This window comes from Balaenoptera musculus, chromosome 8 (assembly GCF_009873245.2).
Source record: "Balaenoptera musculus isolate JJ_BM4_2016_0621 chromosome 8, mBalMus1.pri.v3, whole genome shotgun sequence".
Classification (NCBI taxonomy): domain Eukaryota; kingdom Metazoa; phylum Chordata; class Mammalia; order Artiodactyla; family Balaenopteridae; genus Balaenoptera; species Balaenoptera musculus.
The window spans coordinates 95226488-95248276 of record NC_045792.1 but is presented as its reverse complement, the minus strand read 5'-3'; the positions used below and the strand labels follow the sequence as shown (position 1 = coordinate 95248276).

The 21789-nt window shown below is 37.1% G+C and overlaps 1 protein-coding gene across 14 annotated transcripts in view; it reads left to right on the top strand.

Annotated features, from left to right (window-relative positions):
- Window positions 1-21789, top strand: part of PHF21A (PHD finger protein 21A) — a 202229-nt gene that overhangs the window by 45413 nt on the left and 135027 nt on the right. The window lies entirely within an intron of this gene.

Genomic DNA, 21789 nt, shown 5'->3' with positions numbered 1-21789 from the left:
GCTGGAAAGTGTTCTTTGGAATTTCTTGTATAATGACCTCCACTTCGCCAATTCAGGCAGCTCCTGCCACCAGGTGGAGTGTGACAATTGATAGAGCTATAAGTAAACGTCTGTGGAAATCTGACAAAACATTTGTTTTCTTGTTCCTTCCCTGCCACTCTCCCTTTGGTTAAAAGGGGTGGTTTTGGAGTAGATGAATGTGTGAACCAAAATGATGAGGTGATTTGCAATTGATAGTTCATGCTAGTGATATCTTATTGAATATTTTTAGCTATATAGTTCTCAGTTATTGATTTTTGTGTTTTTTTTTAAACTTTTATTTAGTGAAATAATAGCAATGAGAGTAATTTATTCCTGGAGATTCCTGATTGTGTTTATATTATGTATTGTATTGTGTTTTCATTTAACTAAGGGGAGAAATAAATTTTGAGAACTATGTGGAATAGATAACGAATCATTAATGTTTCAGAATAGAATCTTTTTCCAAGCTTAGTGAACAATTGCTTTTTTCTCCCCTCTCCTATTCTAATGCTTCTGCATTCCCCCATCTTGTCTTCTTCAGAAATAAGAGGTATTTTAGATTATGGAATTGCCAAACTAAAATTGGGAGGAGGTAACATGGTGGAGAACAATTTGTAAGGAAAAATATAAACAGAGTTTGTTAGACGTATTTGGCTCTGAAAGTGATTCATTTCTCTAAAGTCAAAATGATGTGTGTTAGTGAAAATGTTCTAGCTTTAAAATTCTGTTAGCACTGAGCCTCCTTAAAATTTCAGGGTTAGTTTGACAAGATGCCAATGAATGAGTCACTTTTGCTGAAAAATTCACGTGTTCTAGCAGGGAAGGAAGGTGAGAACTGATTAGTGGAGTAGGGGATAGGGGATGTTGTCACAAAGTTAAGACAACCTAAGGCTACATTTGGGGAAAATGGGGCAATTGTAAAAAATGTACATTTATTTGAAATTTTTATGAGAACTGATGTAAAGATTTGGTTTATTTCTGTAACTTTTTATTCTTTTATTTTTTTTTCTGCTAGGGACCTCACTTAATAGAACATTGCAACCATTTATGTTTAGTAAGATGTTTCATCAAGTGGCAAACTCTGTCATCTGAACTAAGTTTGGATTTTAGAACCTACAATTTTAAAAAATGGGTGTAGCATCAGGAAAATGTTAGGTATACAAAGTAAAGAAAGCTAGTGTCAGAAACTAAAATGCAGTCTTGCAGTTTTTAAAGTATTTGCTTAACTGTTGAAACAACCTTTTTGATAGAAAAGAATACGTATCATTTTTAGGTAGGATAGTACTTGACGGAAGCACAGCTATAAAATTCAAAAGCTGGTCCTTCCTCAGACCTATTTCCAACGTGAAACACTGATACTTTGTTTAAAATAGTTTTATTTTAGAACAAACTCCTAATGCTGTATGCCCAGCTTTTTGTTTTTCCTTCTCAAAAGATCTGCTTAGCCTCTGGCAAAACTTACTGATTTTCCTTCTACTTTAATAACTGAAATCTGAATTACCTTACTCGCATGACTAATAATTTAATATTAAGTTTTTGGTTGTGAGAAAAAATTTAAATACAGAAAAGTTCAAAGAATGTCATATTCAAGAATTAACAGCTATTAACCCTTTGTCATATTTGTTTCCGTTCTTTTTCTATATGCATTTTTCTATAATCATTTTTCCAAATCCACTTGAAAACTTAATTATGGAAATAATAAAAGCATATGTCCTCTTATTATGCTTTATTAAAAAAAACATTGCAGATAGTCACTAATTCTAACAGTAGGCACTTATTAGTTCTTATTTGTTATTGCTACTTCAGTCTTTGATACTTATTCTGTTTCTTCCTCAAGACTAATTACAAAATGGTGCACTCCATTTCGGAAAATATAGACTTTATTAAGCATCCTTCATGGCTAAAACTCAGTGAATTTCAATGAATTCTTGTTAGATAGTTCCAGTGCTTTTAACCTGTAATTTGAGATTTCTGAACAGAAGCTCCCCGTGGCGGTTTTTGAAGTCATCTTCTTGACCCACAGGGCTTTAATTTGTGGTTGACAGGTTGTTTTCTAAATGTTAAAAAAATATATATTTATTTATTTATTTGGCTGCGTCGGGTCCTAGTTGCGGCATGCAGGATCTTTAGTTGCGGCTAGTGGGATCTAGTTCCCTGACCAGGGCTCGAACCCGGGCCCCCTGCATTGGGAACATGGAGTCTTAGCTACTGGACCACCAGGAAAGTCCTTGTGGTTGACAGTTTTAACCCAGACTTGATTAAGCTAAATAAATTATATGTTATATAGCCATTAAAAATCATGGTTTCAAAAATGTTTTAATGACATAGGAATGCACTTATGGTAAAATAAATGAAAAAGCACATGCAACTTCATATGCATTACAATCCCATTTTTGTGTGTTGTGTGTATATATGTGTGTAGGCATATAAGTGTATAAAAACAGCGTCAGTATAAAATATTGCGAAGTGATGATTTACAGGTAGTTTATTTTTTCTTTATATTCTTATATTTGCTACATTCTCCACAATAAATACGTTTCCTTTTTATAATCAGAAATAGACAAGAAACAATTATTTAAAAAAAATTTTAACACCAAAGTCTTGTCTTTTCCAGGGAGGATTAGCATTTAAAAATCTAATGACATTCTCCTTATGGTTTATGAACCACTCTAATCAGAGAATCCAACTATTTTAAACACTAGTAGTACTGAAGTGTGGAAGCAACTATTAATTTCTTTAATAGCATGTGTTCTCATTCTGCACCCTTCCCCTCTCATTTTTGACATGTATGTGTGGTCTTTTGCTTGTCACAATGGATATTCTAATATTGGAGCCAATGCACTTAGTTGCTTTAGTGCTCTGCTTTCATTCTAATTCATTCATTGTAGAAGCAATCTTAACATCCCAGTTTGTTGCTTATTCCTACTGAGATTCAGGCTTAAGCCATAGTAGTTTCATCTTTGATTTCCCCCGCCTTGAGGGGTTTGCCACCCCACCTCCCTTCACCTGGTGCTCTCCTGGCCAGGCATCAGGTAGGTTGCAGCTTAAAAGTTACTTCCTCAGAGGACCTATCCCTGAAACCCCTTCCTCCTGTCAAAACCAACAGTTTCTATTATAATCTCTCATTGAACCCTTCATCTTTCCTTCATAGCTGTGCCATTTAGGATTAGGTTCAGCTGTGGATGTCTGAAAACCCAAAATGAAAATGACTTAAACAAGGTAGAATTTTATCTGTCTCATGTGAAAGCTCTGTAGGTGTAATAAGGCTGGTGACAGTGGTTCCACAGTGCCAGGGAACCCAGGCTCCTCCTATTCTATTGCTCTGCCATTCTCAGCATGAAGCTTCCACATCATAGTCCAAAATAGCTGCTCCATCTGGTAAGAAGGGGGAAAGCAAGCCCTTTATTTTTAAGGATGTTTACTGGACGTTGCATGCCTCACTTCCAATTAGATCCCATTGGTCAGAACTTGGTCGCATGGCCCCAAGTAGGAGCAGGGAAGGCTGGGAAGTATAGTTCATTCCAGGTGGCCATGGGCCGATAAAATTCAGTGACTTTAGTACTGAGCAAGAAGGGGGAAATAAATACTGGGGATAATTAGCAATTTCTACCACAATATTTTATCACAATTTGTAATTACATATATATGATTATTATTTTTTAATATCTGTCTTCCTCACTAGACTGTTAGTTTCAAGAAGTCAGGGAACACATACTTATTTACTTCTTTATTCCAAGTATAGTATTTAGCATAAAATAATATTTAGCACAGAAAATCATTTGTACTTCTTAAAAGAATTATTTTATCTACCTGATCTTTTTCTCTACTTGTAGATATTTTTTAAACAGTGCATCTTGCTTTTTATACTTTTTAAACTTAAATATTATGAACATTATCATACATTTTTGTGTGTTCTTTAAGAACGTAATTCTTTTTTTTTCTTCAATTTTATTTAATTTAAGTAATTAATTTATTTTTGCTGCACTGGGTCTTAGTTGCGGCATGCGGGATCTTCATTGCGGCATGTGGGATCTTTTAGTTGCGGCATGCGGGCTCTTAATTGCGGCATGCGAACTGTTAGTTGTGGCATGCATGCGGGATCTAGTTCCCCGACCAGAGATCGCACCCGGGCCCCCTGCATTGGGAGCGTGGAGTCTTAACCCCCTGGACCACCAGGGAAGTCCCAAGAACATAATTTTTAATAGCTTTAAATATTTAATAGTCTGGCTAGATCATAACTTATTTCACTGTTCAGTCTATTGTTTGATGATAGAATGTTTTCAGTTTTCTGTTGTTTATAAATGTTGCTATGATAAATTCACCCTAAATATGTGAATCTGTTCTCTCTAATTGCCCCAGGATACATTCTCAGGTGTGAGATTATTGGGTGTATTGGTCAGCTATTGCCATAACAGTTCTGCATAACAAACCAGTGTTTTATTGAGTTACAACACTAAGGGTTTATTTTCACGCGGGGCCTAGATCCTCCTCCTCTAGGCTGGGCTTGGCCAGGCACATCTACTTCAGTTTGTGGGTTGGTTGGCCTGCCTCAGGCTGTAGGTTGGGTTAGATCTCCTCTAAATGTGTTTTTCTGAGGCCTATCATGAAGGGGCAGCAGCTACCTGGGGCATAGTCATATCATGGTTTATCACCAGCGTGTAAGAAATAAGCCAAACTACCAGAACATGTTTTAAGCCTCTGCTGGCATCAAGTCTCATTAGCCAAAACAAACCATGTGGCCAAGCCTTGCAAAATTACATGACAAAGGGTGTGAATGTATAATTTTATGACAGAATATGAAGAGTTGAAAGCAATAATCCATCTACCGTTCTTGGTCAAAGTGTATAAAAAAACTTTTACAATATTTAAAAAAAAAAACTTTTATTACTTATTTCTAAATAGTCTCCAGAAAAGGCTGTATCAGATCAACAGCATATATGAGAGTAACAAGTCTTCCCCAAGAGATACCTTGGCGGCGGGGGGACTGGCGGGGAAGCACTTTGCTAATTTGGAAGATGGATTAATATGTATCTGATGCTTACCTGAAGGTATATTTTTCATGCCATTTGTCCATGGTACAAATATTCCATAGTATTCCATAGAATTACCTTTTGATTTTGGGTTTTGTTTTTCTGTCACCCTTTCCTCTATTTTTCTTAATCCTTTTGAGAGAGGTAGACCCCGTCATAGTCTTTGGTCTTTGCTCCTGGTTTGCTTTTCTGACTCTGTGTTTAAAAATCATAGTCTCTATTCCTTACAGATTGTTCAACCTAATACAAGATGAAATACTTTTTTGGGTTTAATAAATAGTTGCCGTTCATGGAACCATTCTCATTTAAAATTTGAACATATTTTAGTAAAATGGCTTCTGAAGCCTTTGGGAGAGAAGTTTCTGTTCCTGCCATAACTAATTATGTTTCTGATACATAGAACAACATAATTTAAGCTAAGTAGGTGACTTGAACAGTGGACTGGGTGTGGGGCGGGGGGACGGGGGAACACTGAGTGTTTGATTCTGTTCCTTACTCTGTCACAGACCTGTTGATAGATTTTGAGTTATTAAGTAATTTAATACGTCCATTTCCTTAGTTATGAAATGTTTGAATAATGCCTTTTAAGAGTTAATGAACATGTATCGAGTGCACTGAATATTTTTGGAGGTAAGTTCTATTTAAATGGAAATTGTTAGCTTTGGTCCTGGTGGTTAACTTCATCTCATATGTAATACCTTCGTCTTATAAGTAAAGTACTACTTTTTTAAGGAGCTTAGAACATTTCACATTTAACTCAGTCATGAGTACATCATTGTAATACATAAACTGGGACATGGACTATTTGTGACTTAGCCACGATTAGATAGTTAATTGTGTCAGATTCACGACTAGAATCCAGATCACTGTACTATTTGTTCAGTTTTATTTAGTAAATTATATTCTTAAGTTACTCTGTGGACCTTTATCACATATTTTTTGAAATAGGACATTAGGCACAATAATTACATTGCTTTTAAGCTCCATTGCCTTGGAGTCATGTAAGTAAATTAGTTCTTGTAGTTTCATATTGGTAACCTGATACATGACTGTCTCCAGCCTCTGATACCAGTAACCATAGAAAGTTACCCTCTCTCATTCGTAACCAAACTAGTGTGATTGACATGTCACATTAGAATTTAGAATTGTTATTTTCTTAGAGTTCCTTGAATTATAATGGGAATCTGACCTCATCTTTATCTAAAGTTTAGGAGTTCCTAGGATTTAATCTAGTTCATCCCTCCTGCACACTATTTATGTGAAACCATTGGTCCAAATGTTTGTTGAGTTTACTGACTCTTGTGTGCATAGGTTCCTTCTCCCTTGCATCAAATACAGGAAATGTATTATTTCAAATTCCTTCTGGTGAAATCCTGTTGTCTTATATTAAACCAAGATGAGACGAATGAAGGGCTCAGAAATACAAGGCAGGAACATAAAGGTTCTGAAGATTGAAAGGTTGTGTGCCTTTGATGTGACTGTGGTTCCCAGTGCTGCATTATCTCCTGGGTCTTTTTAACCTTTATTCTCAGAGTGCAGTTGTCTCTATGGCTGGTAGTTGTAATCTGCTGGTCAAAGATTTGATTATCTCTTTAAGATAGAAAAGCTTGATTAAGGAACTCATATTTTAATAATATTGTGCCATGTTATTGTAGGACATTTTACCTGAATATGGTGGAGGAAATCAAGTTAAGTGGGTGACTTGTACCAAGTGCAGCAATCTGCTAGCTGAGTAGGTTAGAGTAATCGTCTTCTCAGGTCATCCTAATCATTTATTTTTGGTGCTGGTAAGTGCAGTGACTTAAAAAATTCGGTTTGAAAGTTTCAATTCTCATCATCAGGTGTTGCATGTCTTGACACTGGGCTACTAGTATCTACTGTATTTATTTCCTCTTTACTCATCTCTTACTTAACAGAGACCAATTGCTTCAAGCTATGAAAATCTAGTCAAAGCCCAAGTTTGTAGCCCTGTGTTTAGGGACTCTTCACTTTGACTCTTTGGAAAACGTTAATCTAATTCTTGGGTGGTAGGTGGTGTACACAACAAATGCTTAACAGGGCCTTAGCCAGTATAATTCTGACTCTACCTTTCCACTGTGTCAGTAAATTAATTTGTGCTTTTAAATAATCAGTTCCTTCTAATTTAGTCCCTTCTCCCTGGGATCTGTGTTCTTTTCAAATTTCTTTATCATTCTAAGATTCTGACTCACCTGTTTATTCCATATCCATTTGTTGAAAGTTTTCTGTGGTGAAAGGCATGGTCCTAGGCCCATGGGAGATGCTGGGAATGAAAACCTTACAGTGTTACTTCCTTGTGACTGGTCATCACCTGAAAGATGTGCAAGGTCATTAACCCTGACACCTTTGGCAACTCATTCTTGATCGCTTCTCTTGCATCCTTTCCTGCCATACATACCCCATAAGTTCCCTGATGTCACCTTTATTCACTGGACTCTCTAAAGACTTCATGCGCTTGTGCATGCTGTTCTCTACAGCTGAAATTCTCTTTCCTCTTTGCCTGGTAAATTCCTGCTTATCCTTTAAAGACCCAGTTTAAGCAAAGATCCTCTAAAGCTTCCCTTGACTTTTGTCCACACTCCAGGCAGAGTTAGAGATCCGTTTTCTGTGTACTCATGCTGTTTATGCCTACCTCTCTTATTTGTACTTATTGTGTTGTATTGTAATTATATGTTTGTAAGCTCCCTCTAGGACAGGGAGTGTGTCTTGATCATGTTTGTATCCCCAAAGCCTAGCATGGTAGATATGTAGGCAAGCATTTTTTGAATGTATTAATTCATTATGCTTTCAAGAAGCTAGTAGTCTAGTAAGGTGGCCCAGTATGTTGAAAGTCCATACTAAGACATTTTACCATTAAAAGGAGATTTCCATTCAAATAGTTAAATTCCCCCTTTTTTTGGGAAAAAATATTCTCAATATTGTTTCCTACTTAATGCTTTAAGAACATTCAATAACGTTATTACCTCTGTTCCAGTTCGGAGCAGCTTTATCATAGTTCCAGGAAAGGAAAACTTTTATGAAGTGAAGTAGCATAAACTAGTAAATGAGCCTGGGTCCAGCAATCTGGAAACGTAATATATCTAGAAACAGTGTCCTCTGCATCATTGCTACATCACTTACCTCTTTCTGCAGTACCTCTTTAGGTTTCTTTTCCTGATCTTATAAAACATGCTTACATCCCTGCTATTGTTTTAAACAACAACTAAATTCCTTCCTTTGTTAATTTCTTTCTGCCATTGTCCTATCTCTCTCTACCCTCCATCCCTTCATTATTAAACTTATTAAATTATTAAATATTATTCAACTCAGGCTCTATTTGATACTACATTTGTTTTTTTTTTTTTTTTTTTAGTCCTGTATCAGCCCCACTGCAATCAGTTTCCATCTTCATTCTACTCTGTTGAGCTCACGGAAACTTCCAGTAACATAATTGCCAAATCTAAAGGAAGTTTTTCACACTTCATCTCACTTGAACTAACTGTAGCATTTCATATTAATGACCACTTTCTTCTTTAGAAAACCAAGAATCTTCCTTTCCTGGTTCTCCTTTTACCTCTTTGAATGCACCTACTCAGTTTCCTTCTCAGGCAGTTGTTCCTCAGCCTACCCTTTAAAAACTAATATTCTGTAGGTATTTTATCCTTGTCTTCCTTTTCATCTTGCTCTGTTTTTCCCCTGTAGGTGATATCCTGCCTTAAACCACCACTGAATGCCACTGACCTCCAAATCTTTATTCCTCTTCTCCTCTCTTACCTGAGGTCCAGACAGATGTGCATTTTCAGCTTCTGCCTACTGGATGTCCCAAAGCTCTGTATTCTCCAAACAGAATCCTATATCCATCCCTCTTCAAATTCTACTTCTCCTTCTTTCCCTTTGTGGTTAGTGATACCCCATTCATCCAGTGGCCAGGCAGAAACATGGAAATGATCATGGACTTCTTTCTCACTCTCCCTTGGTCTCTCATCCATAATTACAAAGTCCTGTTTATTCAGGCTCCTCAGCATTACCCATACCCTCCTACTTCCTTTCCATGGCATTGCCTTGCATCCAGTTACTATCTCTTACGATTCAACCTTTCCGCTATTTTCAGGATGATCTAAAGTAAAACCCTTGTATGTTACTTTCCTGCTTGAGATCCTTCAGTCTGTAGCTCACCTTCCCTTGTACTGTAGAGAAAAGTCCAGACTCCTTATGATGGCTCAGAAAACCCCTCATTATCTTGTCCATACCTGCCTCTTCACTGAACTCATACATACCTTTTCCTCCAGACTTCCACATACTTAATTTTCTTGGTTATGCTCCATTGTTTCTTTGACCTGGGATGTTCTTTCCCATATTCTTTGCTTAGAGCAAACCTGGAGTTACCTTCTACCCTTTGACCCAGTAAGCTAATTTTTAGGGCATTATAGTTCAGAAATAGCCACACAAAAATTGAAAACAACTACAAATAAATCAGGGTGCAATTAGCAAGTAATACATAAGAGCTGTATATGCATATTATGAGGTGCTTAACTGAATAGAAAGGTGAATGGAAGGTGAAAAAAGCAAATTATAAAACAGATATACAATATGATTCATTATTTAAAATACAAAATATTTAAAAACCATGTTTGTATATATGCATTCATGGTCATTTATACTTGGAAATGCATGGGAAAACTCTAGACTATCTAGAATTATTTACGTGGAGCTGTTAACAGTGATTACCTCTAAGAAGTGGGATTCAAAAGAGGTGACTGAGGAAGCTGGCACTTTTAACTTTGTATATTCTTTTTAAATTTGTTTTTAAAATATTGAAGTATAGCATAAATACAAAAAACTACACATATATGTATATATTTATATATATGTACATACGGCTCAAATATATTTTTACAAACTGAAACACCCAGGTAACCAGCACCCGTATCAGTATCAGAACATTACCATCACCACAGAAACTGTTACGTGCTTTCTTCAACTCACTACTGCCCTCCACCAGAGAAACCACTATTGTGACTTCTAACAGCCTAGGTTAATTTTGCCTATATGAAATCAAATAGGGTGTACTATTTAATGTCTGGCTTATTTTGTTGAACATAATGTTTATGAGGTTATATCTGTTTCTTTGGAACTGTTTTTTAAAAACTTTAAAAAATAATTATAGAGTCACAGGAAGTTGTCTTTTGAAATTTTAAATCACTAAAGAATAAAAGTTTGTCATCTCCTGGATATACCCACCCTAAAGTCTCTTGGCATTGTTAAATGTGTCCTCTTGTGAATTGATAGTTCGTTGCTCTGTTGCTTTTATCACATTTCACTAATTATTTGTTTGTATGCTTATCTCCCTTCCAGATTGTGAGTCCCTCAGTACTGTGTTCCTTTCATCCTTAAAATCCTGTGTATACCTAGTGCTTCACACACAGTGATACTTAAACAACACTTGTCGAAGAAAAGCAGTACATTCTAGTCTGTGTGTTCTAGTCTGTGTGTATTTACTCGTCTTGCCTGTTGAATTTCTCTGAACTGATTTCCTCATCTGTAATATGGGCATTATAATTGCATCAGTTCCTATACTTTTAGCTGCACGTAACTGAGCATCCAACTAAAAGTGGCTAAACTCATAAGTGGATTTACTGATTCACCTAATAAGAAGTTGCTAGAGTTTTCCAGTTCAGCGTCTCAGCAACACCATCATAACACATGTTCTGGTCATCTTTCTGCTCTCTCACCCTTAGTGAGTCAGCAAACATTGCTTGTTGTCACAGGATTGCTGCTGCAGCTCCAGGCTTTACATCCTCCCGGTTCTTCTTATATGTCTCTTCTTAAGAGCAAGGAAAAACTTAATTAGAAGTCCTTCAACAGACTTTGCATCTCATCGACTACAGTTTTGTCACATGCCAATGTCTAAAGTAGTGACTGGCAGGAATAGTGGGTCCAAGACTGATTTATATCCTGGAGCTGAGGATTCGCCTCTCAAACATTTGGACACTAGATACACAAACGAAATTAGTTTTTGTTAGCAAGGAAACAGAAGAGATGGAGAATAATGGATTTGAAAAGGCAATCAACAAAGTCTCTCTCCATCTATAACAGTTTTCTCTACTAATGTAAGTTAAATATAATGTGTATTTGAAAGATGTGTGAGGCCTTAGTGCTTGTTACTGGCTTTGTGGATTGTTTTAGAAAGGTTTCCCTTTGCCACCCTACCTAGCAACCTGCTTTAGGGCAAGGAATGCAAAAGTAATTTTGCTGTTCGCTAAAGTAGTATATTATTGTAAGGTTAAATCTATTACAGAAAATAATGTAATTTATTTCAAATGTGAACTATAAATTATTTTAAAGTTTTTTGATATTTAAAACTTAAAAAATTGTAAACTATCATTGTCATCAGGTTATTAATATTAATAGTCCATGCCTTTGAAGCATAGCAGCCTGATATCCCTTGGTTAACAATACCTTCACCCACCTGCATTATTCAGGAAAGCCAGTTTATCAAACCCCATGGTATTCATGGATTTCAGGTTTTTAAAAGGTTGAACACTGTAAATGACAGGCCAAGTCACAGTTTCCTTCATTTCCTTTTTTTTAAACAGAACCAGACAGAAAAAATAAGTTTACTCTTGAGCTATTGTCTTCATATAGTACCTGGTTAGATGAGAGGCTGCCCTGCAAAATTATCTTTACAGAAGACAAGTTCCCCAAAGTTGATTTACTCTAATTTCAGGAAACAAATGTTTGTGTGAATCAGCAGGGATTGGGTAAACTCTCTCATACTAGCTCTGTCTGAAAATGACAGAGTGATTATTAGTTTCTGTCAGTTAAGCACCAAATATTCCTTTGCTCTGAAAAATGAGGCCCTAGAAATCAACTGTTGTATTTAATTTGTCACCTTTTCTCCCACTCCCACTTCCATCACCTTTTAAAAAAACCTCTCTTGCTTTTGCCAAAAATAAATTATATCATTTTGACCAAGAAGAACACTAAAGGTAGAGATCAGTTCTGAAGTTACCTCTCCTATGAGCAGTGAATGATTATTGCTGATCTCGTTTTATCTAGGGCTTCTGTCATCTAATATAGTGATTGGAGAAGAAATTAACACCGCCTTTCCTATGGAGTCAGAGGCACAGATAAACTCACCCTGAAATGTTGTATTTCCTGAAGGAAAAGAATTGAGTAAAATTGGGGAGTGTATTAATCGACAGAAATTGAAATTCGTTTTTCTGAGTGTGCCTCATTTATTACAGATTGTAGAAGTTGGTCGTGAATTTAAGACAGATTTATGAAGATTTTGAGTTAATCCATCACTTTCTTTTAATTAAGAATGAGGTAGCAGTCTTTTTTTTTTTTAACATATTTTTTAGAAGTTCACCTCTTCCATTGAATGTTTATTTGATTTTTTTCATCTGGAGTGAAATTTCGAGACTATTACTCACACCCAAAACCCCCAACTGAAGTCAAGGTAGACAAAAGTAACAGAAGTCATTTATAGGGCTTCCCTGGTGGCGCAGCGGTTGAGAGTCTGCCTGCTGATGCAGGGGACACGTGTTCGAGCCCTGGTCTGGGAAGATCCCACATGCCGCGGAGCAACGGGGCCCGTGAGCCACAACTACTGAGCCTGCGCGTCTGGAGCCTGTGTTCCACGACAAGAGAGGCCACGATAGTGAGAGGCCCGCGCACCGCGATGAGGAGTGGCCCCCGCTTTCCGCAACTAGAGAAAGCCCTAGCACAGAAACGAAGACCCAACATAGCAATCAATCAATCAATCAATCAATAAATCTTTAAAAAAAAAAAAAAAAAAAAGAAGTCATTTATAAACATCTGTCATATAAACTTCTGAAGGCACACACTTTTTACTCTGATTTCTGTTTATCCCAGATGTGAGTTCATCAGATGCGACAGTGTTTGCAAGTCGTCAGAGGTACTGCCCCTGAGCCTCATCTGCTGTTAATAGCTGATAAGGTTATCTACAACTTTTAAAATTTCCAGTATCCCCTCTTCATGACTTGCTTTCCTCTTTTTACTTGATTAATTGTCTCCCTTAGGTAAAAAGCGTTTTATAGCCATGACTTCTGAAGAGAAATTGATCAGTTCTTCAAAGATGGAAAGACCAGTATGACTCTGTAGAGCAGGGATCAGCAAACTATGGGCCAAATCTGGCCTGTACCTGGGCCAAATCTGGCCTGCTGCCTGATTACGTGAATGTTGTCAGAATACAACCACAAATCTTTCATTTGCATATTGTCTCTGGCTGCTTTTAGGCTACAATGGCAATATTGAGTAGCTGCAACAAAGACCTGGCCATTTATAGAAAAAGTTTGCCAACTTGAGAGAAATTTAACCAGAGAGGCACTTGACTCAGAGATAGTAGGCACAGTATAACAGTATAGAGAGGAGTGAGTGCCACACTGGAAAAAGTATACATACTGAATAATGAAAAGGCCCTCTTACATACATACATGCCAGCCCCACAGTTTTCAGTTCATTTTTAAGCACCTCATTTTTTTAAAAGCCACTTTTATTTTGGATTATTTTTTCTCCCTCCCTCCTGCTCCCTCTCCCTCTCTCTTATAATTTTTGAGGCATAATTAATATAAAATAAACTGTGCACATTTTTTAAAGAGTACAATTTTTGATGGGGTGAAACCATTACCATAATCAAGATAATGAACCATGTCCATTACCTCTAAAGGTTTCCTGTGTCCCTTAGCAATCCCTCTCTTCCTCCTCTACTTTCCCAGCTCTGTCCCCAGGCAAACATTGATCTGCTTTTTACCACTGTAAATTAAGTTTATACATTTTATTTTATTTCAATTTTTTTAACATGCATCATTTTATTTTATTTTTATTTTTTGGCCACACTGTGCAGCATGTGGAATCTTAGTTCCCCAACCAGGGATCGAATCCGTGCCCCCTGCAGATGAAGTGCAGAGTCTTAACCATTGGATCTCCAGGGAAGTCCCAAATGATACATTTTAGAATTTTAATAAATGTATTTATACAGTATATACTCTTGGGGATTTTTTTTTCCAGTTTTTAGCTATTAGAAATAAAGCTACTATGAGCATTCATATACAGCTCTTTGTGTAGAGATAGATTTCATGTCTCTTAGGTAAATACTTAGGTGTGGCTCCAGTGGTATGGTATGTATATTTTTAACATTTTAAAGAAACTGCCAAAATGTTTGCAAAGTGGTTGTACCATTTTACATTCCCATCAGCAGTGTATGAGAATTGTAGTTGCTCTGCATCCTTGGCCTTTTATTCTTAAATATGAACATAACAGCCAAGAATCCCAGCCATTTAAGAGAAGCCACTAACATGAAAGTCAAAACAGATCCAGAGAATTGGAAGGGACAGTTCAAAATAACTATAACTTTAGATCCTCTGATCAGTAAGAGAAGGTATTGCATCTCTGAAACAAGAACAGGATGCTAGGAATAAAGGAACAATTAGACAAGGAAATGAATTTTTTTTTAAATTGAAGTATAGTTGATCTACAATGTTGTGTTAGTTTCAGGTTTACCAAAAAGAATTCTTGATAATAAAAAATGAAAGGTTTAGAAGATGAAATTGGAGCAGTCTTTCAATAAATAGATGAAGAGACAAAGGGATGGATGGTGGAAGAGAGATTTTCAAGGATCAATCCAAAAGGTCTAATGTCTGACTAATTGAAATTCTAAGACAAGAGAACAGAAAATGGAGAAGAGAAAATCATCCAATAATGAATACAAGGAAATTTCTCAGAACTGGAGAGCATATATTCCAGATTAATAAGGTTTACTGAGTGCCTAAAACTATGAGTTAAAAAAGACCCATACCCCCCATACCAAGGCACATCACTGTGAAACTTCTGAAAGACAGTGTGAATAAAAGATCCTAAATGCTTTCTCAAAGGGGAAAAAAAACTAACAACAAACAGTTGTGAACAAGGATTGGGAATCGGATGTCATCAGACTTCTCAGCAGCAATACAGGAAGCTAGAATTCAGTGTAATGATGCTTTTGAAAAGTTGTAATTTCCCATGTAGAATTCTATACCCATCCCAACTCTTGATGATCAAGTCTGAGGGTAGAATAGAGACATTGTGGACATGCAAGATTACAAACCTACCTCCCATGCACCCTTTTGAGGAAGCTGATGAAGGATGTTCTCCATCAAAACAAGAAAATAAACCCATAAAGATGAAGACATGTATCCAGAAAACAGGGAATCCAAAACAAAAGAGAGATGAAGAAAATCTCCTATTTGAGGAAGGAAAAACCCAGATGACTGTTTACAACAGGTTTAGAGAACAAAACAGTTTAGGTTGAACAGGAGGATGGAGGACTCTAGGAAAGATGTAGCCAAGAAAAAAAGGGACTGATAGATTATATGATGTGTTTTGAGCCATTATTTAGGGATGTTTTATAGCTTCTTTAGAGAGTATGGGGAAGAATGAATGATAGGAGTATAGAAAACCAAGCAAATGACAAAGCAAGGCATTTTTAGTTTCAGGAATAAAATGTCCAAAAAATAAGTATAACTGTAGTATTAATCGTCTCACCAATTAATGTTACTTACATGATTCTAATAATAATAAACCTTAAATATGGATTTAACTAAAAATTGTGATATGACTGCAGTGGGAGTAGGGAGTGGGAAGAGGGAACGTCGTAGTAGAACTAAATTTCAGTTATCTGTAGTAGGAATTCAGTAGGTAATGATTAAAGTGAAAAATCAAGAAATCACAATGAATATATATTTTTTTTAAGATTTTTTTTTTTTGGACGTGGACCATTTTTAAAGTCTTTATTGAATTTGTTACAATATTGCTTCTGTTTTATGTTTTGGTTTTTGGCCGCAAGGCATGTGGGATCTTAGCTCCCTAACCAGGGATTGAACCCGCACCCCCTACATTGGAAGGTGAAGTCTCAACCATGGGACTGCCAGGGAAGTCCCCACAATGAATATATATTTTAAAATAAGACAGAAGAAGGAATCTCTAAGAGAGGTGAAAGTGGTTTCCTGAAAGGAATAGGACTAGAGAGTTGGAGAGGGTTGGTACAAGGGACTGCTGTTTTTATTATGTCTTGTAGTATTATTTTTTAAACCTGTATTACTTCAATTAAAAAACTAAATAGAAAAATGAAAGACTGGACTTATTAGGTAAGATGTTTATTAGCCTTTGTGGGATTACCCTGGACTCCTGAGGTAGGTCATCTGCTGACTAAGGCTTTGGCCTCCCACCCATTCCAGACAGTGCTAGGGACTCTGCTTGGGCCTATTTAATTCTTCCTTTTTATTTTTATTAGTATAAGCCACAAGGTGACTCCAAAATTTGGTTAAGGCATTCCTTAGGAGTCTACAGGAGAGACAAACTGGCCTTTTTAGTTGGTTGCTCTTCTCTTCTGGGTGGAGACTAGATTTAGGCTCTAATAATAATAAAACATATAAAAGCATAGTACTACTCATAAATTTAGCCCCATAGGATATAATGTCCCTTTTGCCCTTAAAGTGATACCTTATGGTGCTATACTCAAAGCCCCCAAACTGTAAACTCCATGAGGGCCAGGCATTTTTACTTGTTTTGTTCATCGATTTACTGGCTCTCGGTATTTAATGTGCTGGATGAAATTCTACCTTGAATGTAATGAAAAACTTTAATGATCAGTTCATTTGGCAAATATTTACTGAGCACCTCCTATATGCCAGGCACCCTTTTAGATGCTGAGAGTACAGTTGACCCTTGATCAACATGAACTTCATGTGTCCACTTACACGTGGATTTTTTTCAATAGTAAATACTTCAGTGCTGCATGATCTGTGGTTGGTTGAATCTGGATGCAGAACCATGGATGCAGAGGAACCACATACACAGAGGTGACTTTTAGGTGGGTCAGTGCACCAACCCCTGCGTTGTTCAAGGGTCAACTGTATATCAGTCCTGTAAGTCGCAGCTTTTCTTTTAGTCCTGTGTTAGAAGTTTGACACGCTTTCAACTGCCCTTCAGAGTCTTAATCAAATTTCATTTTACTAACGTTAAAGCACACTTAAGCCTAGTTATAAAAAGGAAACACCCATAATGTTTCCTCTGTTGGGGATATCTATTCAGTTTTTTCTAAGTGAGTGATAGGAAGTTGTGAGGTTATGCTGCTTGACATCTTAGAATACTGACAGTTTATCCTTCCTCCTTCCCCCACCTCTGTGGTAGGGCAGTGGTAGAGTGCAGAGAGGTGTTCGGGCTATGGGTCTCTTGTTTCTGTTTTCTGCAAGTTTAAGTGAGCTCCTTCACATTTAACAAGACTTTCTCATAGGTGAGATGTTATAGTACTAGAGTTCTTCTCCAAGTTGGAAAATTATCTGACAGAAAACCCTTTGCAAAGTAGAAAAAGAGTTATGTTTTGAGTTTACATCAAAACCAGATTAGACCTTTTCCAGATAGTGCTTTGTACCTGTCAGTTAGGTTAGCAGGTCAGTCACCCGGTGACAAACTTGAAAATGTGCTGGGCAAGCCTGGTGTTTTAGAGGAAAATTCCCCTAAGAATCATATTTTTATACTTTTCTGCTCCGAGTTGGCTTTCACCTGAAAATCTGTTGCATTTAAGCCAGGGTTAGTGGGTAGTGCCTTCTCATGAGACCCGATCTTGGTTTGGATGGGGCAGGCCTCCTTTAAGTGAACTAGGGCAAGCTCTAGAACAGCCCTACTACTGCCTGTTTGCACTAGTGAGACTCCTTGCTGCTGCTGGATTTAGGGTTTTAGTTGATTTCAGCTTGAGCCATATTATGGATGACATTTTTTTTTTTTTGGAATTCCTTTATTTTTTAATTTTTATTTATTCATTTATTTATTTATTTATTTTTGGCTGTGTTGGGTCCTCGGTTCTGTGCAAAGGCTTTCTCCAGTTGCGGCAAGTGGGGGCCACTCTTCATCGCGGTGCACGGGCCTCTCACTATCGCAGCCTCTTGTGGAGCACAAGCTCCAGACGCGCAGGCTCAGCAGTTGTGGCCCACGGGCCCAGCTGTTCCGCGGCACGCGGGATCCTCCCAGGCCAGGGCCCGAACCCGTGCCCCCTGCATCGGCAGGCGGACTCTCAACCACTGCGCCACCAGGGAAGCCCATGGATGACATTTTTAAAGAGGCACCAAGTTCTCTCTTTTCTCTGTTCAGAAAGTACAACACGGAGAACAAAAAGTGTAAGCTTTCTTATGTATTATACTATATTATATGTAATACTATATATAATTCAAGAAATTTCATTCTCTTCTGCAGTTTCTAAACCAGCATGGGTTCAGTGGGAGAATTAAGCCCTAATGCTCTTGGTATTCATTACATGTATTGAATTAACATTCCTATGAGTCTAGAATGGTACTATAGTTTCGTACTATTCTTGTGGTAATTGAGAAAATAGTCACAAAAATAAGTTTGTGTCCTGTGGTTCAAATGAGGAATCCTGGTTGAGTAAGGCTGTTCTAAAATGATAAGAAACCCTCTCCCGACACCCAAAGATTACAGCTGTGTGAGTATGCAGTGATATGGCAACTGCTTATGTCGTTTTAAGATGGGGAACAAAAAAGTCTCAAGCATTAATAGCCTGGTGGCCATGATCTAGTGAAAAGAACTACTCTGCTGTTTCCTTTAATCAAGTCCAGTATGAACTTGGGGGAGATAAAACCCAGTTATGGTTTTCATGTAAATCAAAACAGATTAATAACAATAACATTTTTATTTTTTTGTGTGCTAACTTTTTGGTCTTTTCCAGCACTTTATCTTGATTTTTTTTTTTTTTTACTATGTTTAAAGCAAATAAAATCAGCAATCTTGATGAGATGTGGCACTTGATTAGTCTTTAAAATAGGTAAGTGAAAAGCCTGTCAGCTCAGCAAAAGGCAAAACTATTCTGTTTGTAAATAATGTAACTGTTTTATGGAACTGAGCCCTGGCGAGGAGGACAGCACATGGTTTGTTTACTAACACAAAGCACAAGGACTCTGTAGCTAATCTTAACATTTCCCTGTCTAAAGGTCTTTTAAACAGGAGCATCTATGAAATTTACATTGTGTTTTTGCAGCTAAATCCTGATTCCTTGATTAGGAGAGCCATTATTGGTGAAGTAAACACACAGGTTAAGAAACATTTTGTGGACAGTGAAGTGACCTGTTCATCTTGAAAAAGTTCAGATTCCTAGAAATTGACAGATTAACAAGTTTCTCCGCTCTCCTTTTAAAAAACATGTTAACAAGGACCTGTTTTTTTTTAAAAGTCCAGGTCCTTGTTTTAAAATCTTGACTGTAATACTAGCTGAGACCCAGGTTTACAGATCCTTAAAGTGAAATTTTACCTTTTGCCATTCTCATCACCTTCATATTTAACATAGAAATAATTGGTGTTAATTTGTCATAGATGCTGGCCCATAGAGCCCAATCCAGTGAAAACGCAAAGTCTCTTTTGCTCTCAAAGTCTTCTGCCAGGTGACCCATGGAATAAAGTTGGAGTTACCAGCTTTGTTGGGAAAGGTTTAAATAAAAACAAAATTGCTGCCGCATTAAAAAAATTTTAAATAGTTCTCTTTTTTCTTACACGATAAAATTCAAAATCTGAGGTCCTGTTACCTGGGAGTAGGAAGTGGGAATGCTGTAACCTTATTTTTTAAAAAGTTTCCATGGAAAACTTGTATATTTGAAAAGGTATCACATTAGCTATAAAGAAACAAGAATATTTAAAATTTCAAGACTTTCAGTAAAAGGTACATTGCAGAGCCTCCTGGTGGCAGCAGTTCTTTGTTACCAGAGTGTCCTCATTTGAGACACCTGCCGAATGGGAGCTGATTCTGAATTAGCAAAGCAGACCTACTCTACTTGACTGTATCCTTTTCAGGCTTTTACTACAAAGACTTTAAGTAAAATAATGTGCTGAGCATTTTTTTAATTGAAGTATAGTTGATTTAAAATGTTGTGTTAATTACTTCTGTACAGCAAAGTGGTTCAGTTACACATATATATTAATGCATTCTTTTTTTTTTTTTTTTTTTTTAATTAATTTATTTATTTATTTTTGGCTGTGTTGGGTCTTCGTTTCTGTGCGAGGGCTTTCTCTAGTTGCGGCGAGCGGGGGCCACTCTTCATCGCGGTGCGCGGGCCTCTCACTATCGCAGCCTCTCTTGTTGCGGAGCACAGGCTCCAGACGCGCAGGCTCAGTAGTTGTGGCACACGGGCTTAGTTGCTCCGCGGCATGTGGGATCTTCCCAGACCAGGGCTTGAACCCATGTCCCCTGCATTGGCAGGCAGATTCTCAACCACTGCGCCACCAGGGAAGCCCCATTCTTTTTTTTTAACATTCTTTTTCATTATGGTTTATCATAGGATATTGAACATAGTTCTGTGTGCTATATTGTTGTTTATCCATTCTATACATAAAAGCTTACGTCTGCTAACCCCAACCTCCCACTCTATCCCTCCCCCAACCCCCTCCCCCTTGGTAATCACCAGTCCGTTCTCTATGTCTGTGATTCTTTTTCTTTTCTTCTTCTTTTTTTTAAACATATTCATTTATTTATTTGGCTGCACTGGGTCTTAGTTGCGGCACACTGGATCTTTGTTGCTGGTGCGGGGTCTTCGTTGCAGCATGCGGGATCTTTAGTTGTAGCATTCGAACTCTTAGTTGCGGCATGTGGGATCTGGTTCCCCGACCAGGGATTGAACCCAGGCCGCCTGCATTGGGAGTGCGGAGTCTTAGCCACTGGACCACCAGGGAAGTCCCCTGTTGCTTTTTCATAGATAGTTTCATTTGTGTCATATTTTAGATTCCACATATAAATGATACCATATGGTATTTGTCTTTCTCTTTCTGACTTACTTCATTTAGTATAATAATCTCTAGTTACATCCATATTGCTGCCAATGGCATTATTTCATTCTTTTTTATGGCTGAGTAGTATTCCATTGTATATAAGTACCACATCTTCTTTATCCGTTCATTTGTCGATGGACGTTTAGGTTGTTTCCATGTCTTGGCTATTATGAATAGTGCTGCTATGAACATAGAGGTGCGTGTATCTTTTTGAATTATAGTTTTGTCTGGATATGTGCCCAGGAGTGGGATTGCTGGATCATATGGTAATTCTATTTTTAGTTTTCTGAGGAACCTCCATACTGTTTTCCACAGTGGCTTGTGCTGAGCATTTTTAAAATTCAGATTTTAGGTTCATCTATTTTATTTTAAACGGATTCCCTAAATAGTTAACTTATAAATGCCTTACATATGAATTAGGGAATATATAGCATTTTTATTTCTGAATCCTCTGGGGACAAATCTATATGGTGTTGGTTTGTCAGAGTTAATGATTTGTTTGAATATTCCTAGAGAAGAAACTATCATATTAATAATCTGACTTTTCAGCTTTTTCTTGTAGAGAAAAAATGTTTAAGAAAGACAATGAATTGGTTGGAATTCTTCTTTGACTTTTCTCTATAGTTAGAAGTGTGCAATTTTTACCAAGGTATTTTAGCCTTCAGAAACATTTTGGTGAGAAATCTTGAGAAAAGCATCATATCTTTTATTTGCTTCAAAATATTAATGTTCAGCTTATATGAACACTTATATGAAACACTGGTTAAGGTTAGGAAATGCTGAGCTATGGGGTTCCTTTTACCAGTCATAGCATGTAGTTATAATTTTATGTGTGATGAACAAAAACTAATTGATGTCAAAGGTATTAAAAAAGTCTTGAAATAAAACCTCCTCTTAAGAATGATTTCGTTCA